The sequence below is a fragment of the Pyxicephalus adspersus genome, chromosome 4 (assembly GCF_032062135.1).
Source record: "Pyxicephalus adspersus chromosome 4, UCB_Pads_2.0, whole genome shotgun sequence".
Taxonomy (NCBI): domain Eukaryota; kingdom Metazoa; phylum Chordata; class Amphibia; order Anura; family Pyxicephalidae; genus Pyxicephalus; species Pyxicephalus adspersus.
In genome coordinates this window covers 5,354,587-5,361,004 of record NC_092861.1, presented here as the reverse complement: position 1 = coordinate 5,361,004, position 6,418 = coordinate 5,354,587, and the positions used below count along the sequence as shown (strand labels likewise).

General features: G+C 40.1%; 2 non-coding genes across 2 annotated transcripts; both read right to left on the bottom strand.

Moving 5' to 3' along the window:
• Positions 1–437: 437 nt before the first annotated feature.
• Positions 438–509, bottom strand: TRNAT-CGU (transfer RNA threonine (anticodon CGU)). The gene has a single exon. It is a non-coding gene; the product is annotated as a tRNA-Thr (tRNA).
• A 4,641-nt stretch (positions 510–5,150) lies between these two features.
• On the bottom strand, positions 5,151–5,298 carry LOC140330196 (U12 minor spliceosomal RNA). The gene has a single exon (XR_011920666.1). It is a non-coding gene; the product is annotated as a U12 minor spliceosomal RNA (small nuclear RNA).
• Positions 5,299–6,418: the final 1,120 nt, after the last annotated feature.

The window sequence follows — 6,418 nt, the reverse complement described above, 5'->3', positions numbered from 1 at the left end:
AAATGTGGAGGAAATCTTGTGCTCCATGGAACCCTGTTTGGGAATGGCTGATCTATAGTATTTTCCTTCCCTTCCATCTGGGCCAACAGCTATTGTGCAAAAAGAAGAGATTGTGCTGGAGAATTAACTGTGGAATAGTCATATTTTCCGGGCAGATCAAAGCATATTGCTGGTGGCAAAATATCTTTTTTGGTAAGGAAAAAAAATTCTATTCTGTACTACAATGTACAAGGACTGGTAAGCGTCAATGTATTAAACATTTTATTTAGATTTTTCAATGCAAGTATTTTTATGTCCACTGCATACCAGACTACATAAGTCTTGTTATTGTATTTCTTTCTATTGATTTTTTTGCGTTTGTATATAATGTGTAGTGTTCTTATGAAGTAGTTTTTGTTGAAATCTAAACTGATAGCAGTAGGAAGATGATCACCTAAAGGCACAGATGGGGATTGAACCCATGATCTTTGGTTTACGAGACCAACGCCTTACCACTTGGCCACTGTGCCTTCTGCAAGCTTGACTGTAGGGGGATCATGTATTTCTAAAGATGATAGGGAAAATTCTGTTCACAGTCTTTAAAACCAGAAGCATTTTGAGTTTTACTATGGATCTCATCAGCTCTACACATCCAGGCAGAAGAGAAAACAAGGGGTTGCACACCATCATCTCAATGTCATGTTCGTAATATGAATGGTCCCAGGAGAACAAAGGTGAGACATTCAAATAAGGTTGCTTGCTAGTGCTGAATAATTGTAAAATAATTTTTTACAGTTTGAAAATTCTCCAATTTGCTCTTCATGTTTTATTATGAAGGTTTTGTAGCACGAAATTAAGGCTTTGTCTCTGGCCTCTTTTTTTCCACAGATCTCTCTGCAAATGTAGAAAACAGTCAAGGGTTGGTCAGACATAGAGCTTTCCCTTCAGTAAAAAACATATTTGCTGATTGCAATGCTAATTGTCTGCTCCAGTAGTGTTAAACCTTTTAATATAGTGATAAAGAGTGGTTCTCAGCAACGTGAGCAAAGTGCTACTTGTTGCAGTGGCAAGTGGTAAGGTGTTGATATCATAAACTGGAGTTCTTGTGTTCAATCCCCAGCCTTGCTCTGTGGTCTATTTTAATGTTCCCCACTTCCTTATCTCTATGTTTAAGGCAGTAGGAAATCTTTATTGCCTAAACCAGAAATCAATATTGTCAATGGGTTGAAAACTTCTAAACATTGCAAACACATTTTACAATTTCTCTTGGAAATTTCAGTGATAAAACAAATAATTGGCTCCATCACCTTACCACAAGTGGTAAGATGTTGTAATCATGGGTTCAGTCACCATTCGCTATTTGTGTTAAGAATCTATTAAATTAAATGTTTCAATAGCGGTGGTTTGGATTTGTTACCATTCATCAAGACTTTGGAAAATAGCTCATCATATGAGAAGCTTAGCGATCCAGTAAAGAATGAATTAACGTTTGTTCTAACCCACTGTTCTCTCTGCAGGTACCCAACTCCGTCTTGATTGCACTTTCAGTAATTCTCACATTGAAATAATTTGCTACCTGATGGCAAACAGTTGTGAGGAAATCCATTCAAGGATTGGTGGGTCACCTTGGTTTACCCATCATGGTCTATGTTCTGTGGTCCTGGGTTAACTTCATTAAATGAGCCCAATGTGTAGTAGCCATACAAACCCAAAAGAAGAAAGATGTATATTGGAAAGCCTACATAATGCACAGGGCCTCCTGCCAAAGCCAGTTTACATAGTTGACAAACAGAAAATTTCCATACATGTGGTGTCGTGAACATGATCATGACTTGCATTAACGTGAACATGCAAGCTTGCTTAGGAAGGTTTGAAACTAGCAATTGGTATTACCCATGTATCAGTGTCAATCTCAGAACTTTGCTGGTCCCAGGCTAACCAAGGTGATTACAGAATTGGAACACACTGAAGCATTTTTTTATGAAACATGGAGCAAATTGAAAAATTGAAAAATATAAAACATTACTCTACAAATATGGAGCACTAGCAAGACAACCATATCTGGATGTATCACCTTTTGTTCACCTGGGACCATTCAAATTATGAACATGACATGGTGATGATGGAGTGCGGCCCCTTGTTTTCTCTTCTACCTGGATGTGTAGAGCTGATGGGATGCATAGTGAAACTCAAAATGCTTCTGGTTTTAAAGACTGTGTTCAGAAATCTTAATATCATCCTTTGAATTGCATGATAATCCTACAGTTACACTTACAGAAGGCTCAGTGGCCAAGTGGTAAACTGTTGCTCTTGTAAACCAAAGCTCAGGAGTTCAATCCCCATCTGTGCCTTTGGTTGACCATTCATCTTCCTTCTGCTATCAGTTTAGATAAAAAAAAGCCATTGTAAAGTTATAGTAAGACTACACACTGTATACAACCTGTATTTAATGTATGGTGCTTCGTAATTTGTTGGCACTATATAAAACCTTTTTATTACAAATAATAATAATTATAAAAATTGATTCATTCTTTACTGGATCACCAAAGTACTCATATGATGGGATATTTTCCCAAGTCCTGATAAATTGTTAAATAATAAATTCATCATTTAACTGCATATCCAAAGCCTTGCTGCTTTATGAGACCATGCCCTTACCCCTTGGCCATTGCAGCATAAGGGCTTGGCTGCATTGGTTGCCAAGATCCACTCCTTTTCCATATATAGAAGACCCAGCACTACTGGAGCAAACCATAAGCTTTGCAATCAGCAAATATGTTTTCTGCTGATGGGAAAGCTCTATGTCTGACTTCATAATTAATAATACATGAAAAGCAAATTGAAGAATTTTCAAAAAATCAGTATTTAAAACTCAACACTTATGGAGCACTAGCAAGAAACCATATCTGAATGTGTCACCTTTGTTCACCTGGGACCATTCATATCACACACATGACATGGAGATTATGGTGTGTGGCCCCTTGTTTTCTCTTATGCCTTTGCAGAGATGATGGGATCCATGGTGAACTCAAAATGCTTCTGGTTTTAAAGTCAAAATGCTACTTAATACCCTTCTTCGAATTGCATGGTAAACTTACATCTGCCCTTACAGAAGTCACAGTAGCCAAGTGGTAAGGTGTTGGTTTCATAAACCAAAAATTGTGGGTTCAATCCCTATCTGTACCTTTGGGTAACCTTTCATGTTGCTTCTCTTATCACTTTAGATTTCAACACAAAACCATCATAAGTTTTCATAAACACTATACATTGTATGCATCAATCACCCTGACCATTGATGACAATGTTACCTGTTGCACTTTCATTGCTAAAAATCAGACAAATAACATAGAGTAAATAAAGTAAATTGTCCATTTCATGTCATTTACAGTAAATCCAGAGGAAGTGGTGGGAAATTTCTCTAAAGAATTAGCATGGAATGCCACCATAAAGCACAGGTGGACAATCAGGTAAGGTTACTGCACATTGGGCTGCTTTACAGAAGTTATCCAAGATTGCAGAAAATAGACCATTATGGATGAACCAATGTGATCCAACAACCCTGGAATGGGTTTCTTCATCATCAAAGATTAAATCCCCATCTGTGCTTTGCTTTTATATCTGTCATGATGCTGCCATGGCGGTCTGGTAGAAGTAAATTACAAGTTTGGAACACATAAAGATGGTTAGAAGGTATCTTTATGTTTCTTGTCTATCACTAATAGATTGTCATGGTCCTTTCCCTGTCTAAGGTTAGAAGATCTGTGAGACAAGCTGCACGTGAGGTTATCTGACTGTCTCCTTGTTTCTGTGTTGTTGTTTGTAATGACCGCACCCTTGTATCAGGTGCAGCTGATGGTCATTACTGCTCCTCCATTTAGTCTGGCCTCACACTTCATGGTATGCGGTTGATATTTACTTCTGGGATGTGAAGAGCTGGTGTGGTGGCCTCTCCAAAGTTCCTGCTCCTCTGCTTGTTAAGATAAGTTGAACTTCTTTTGGTGTTTCGTTGTTACTAGGCCTCAGGGAGACATTGGTTCTTTCATCAGGGAAGGAAGCAGTAGTCTCAAGCCCAGTCACTACTCCTAGGTTTATGCAAGGTTACTAGGGCCTAGGTTACAGTGTATGACTATTCCCACCATCAGGGGATGTTTATACTGTCAGGAGTCAGGGCTAGGTTAGGGTGTCTGTAGGGGGTGACCATTTCCTTTTCCCTAGCCATTGAAGGCCTAGTCCCTTGTATTTATCTTCCTGTTTTCCTCCCCTCCCTGTTGTCTGTAACCTAGATAAAATATGAAAAATGCTGCTCTTGTCATTTTTTTATTTTCTCTATCCTTATATACCATAGTTCCCCCTATGTATATTCATGATGCAGTGAAGGGGAAAAAGTGTAGCACACTGGACAAGGGGTAGGGCATTGGTCTTGTAAACTAAAGGTCATGGGTTTGACATAAAGAGGGTAGAAAACTGATACATTAATTGAGACCTGGATATGTTGTGGTTTTCTGTTTCTAGATCCACATATGTTCTTTCTGTAGGAAGATCTTATGCATGTCCTCCCAAAGGGCTGGATTTCCCTCAAGGCCACCTAGTGCATCATGATCAGCAGGGGGCGCTATTACATCACCTCTATGTGGAATTGGAACATGCTACTGCTGGCTGACAAGGTCTACAGTAACAGCATGCGCAAAGTAAAAGTGATTATACTGAGGTCATATACAGTGCAGAGATCTGAGCCTGGTATCACATGTACTGAAGGCATTACACTTCTCTCTTCATTCAAGTCCCCCAATCTATACTCATTTTCTCTTGTCTTCCTCATCCATTTTCCTCTCCCCTATCCATGTTCTCTCTTGCCTTGTCCCTCACTCCTCTCTTAACTTCTCTTTTCTTCCCTCAATCCAATCTCCTCTCTTAGTAATAGTATTCATTTGTTCTCATTTATCTAGCATTGTGCACATTTTAGTGATCCTATAACAAACGCTTTGGCAATGGTAAATAATTCTCTGTACATAAATCCAAACCACTAGGAGCTCCAATAGCTCTACTGTAAAGAGAATAGTCAATAGCCTCAGACCCTACACAGAGAGTGAAATATTTCAGCAGGTGTGTCTTAATTACTGGACATACCCAGGTTAAACGAACTTTAGTCTATTTTTTACTTGTCACAGGTAAGAGCAGATCTCAGCTCTAGAAGGTCCTGCAAAGTAAGCAGATCCTCCACAGGGAGACCTATACTCCTTCAAAAATTCTTCTCACAATGGGTGAGGAACCAGGCATCACCCCAGTTCAATATTTTCCTTACTCATTAGTTTAAGGCATACACGTTGATGATGTCCGAAAAGCACCCCTTGTGATTAACCTTATCACAAGTTAGTGAGAGAAAATATATCCATCATTAAATGTTAAACCATTTGTCAAGTTATTGATAAACTTTTTCTGTAAATAACATTGAAAAACATTTATTTAATTTTACATCGTTTTTTTTTTTTTTTTATAAAGTTTACATATGTAATTATTAGCTTTGGTGCAATGCATGATGGTCCTTACATTGATCCCTTTTTTTTTTTTTAAACACACCCCGTGAACAGTAAAAAAGTGTTGGTGCAAAAAACGTGCACTGGGATACTATTTGGAAACCCTCCTCAAGAGGGAAAGGCCACCCTTTTCTCCAGACGAGGGCTGGATACTAAGCCCATCGAGCCCAAGCCAGAATGGACACACGTGCCCCTCTGACCGAGGCCAGAGAGGGGCCTTTTCTCTTTGGGACCAACGCATACAGGTCCCACAAGATACTAAGCTGGGAGCGCTCCCGAAGAGAGGCTCCCACTAAGGGAGAGCGCGTGGTTTTTAGGCCAAGGCGCTCTCCAAGACTTCAGGGCCAGCCCATAAGGGAATAGCACCCTCCATCAAAAGTGGCAGACAAATACCACACCAGTGACTGTGACAAACATAAAAAAAATTTAAATAATAAGTGTGCTCTGTGCATAACACACAGGGCAACAGGTTTTAAACATTGCCCGTCTGCACTAGCTGCAGCTAATGCAGAATAAGGCGATGTGACGAATCCAAAATATAAGCAGTGACGTGCATAGTGCATCCAAAAATCAAGTGGGGTCCCAAACCCAAGTGATTTTAAGGTGCCCCTGGTTTGCCACTCCAGGGGTACGACACTGGGGCGAGACTCGGACCACTCATCAGACCGATTGGTAAGGCCAAGTTTTTCTCCATTCCCACCAGCGGGTCAGTCAAGCCCATGGGAGCTCCTTATCAGGGCAGGCCCCATGCTCTTCCTCCGGTGGACAAGGCCGGCAGGTTTGCATAGAGTGGCTCCTTACAGAGCTACACCACAGGTAGACTGTCCTTAACAGAGGTACTAGGACACAGCATCTCCCCTCCAAGACGCTAATGCCCGTTCCACCCTGAACACTAATTTTTTTTT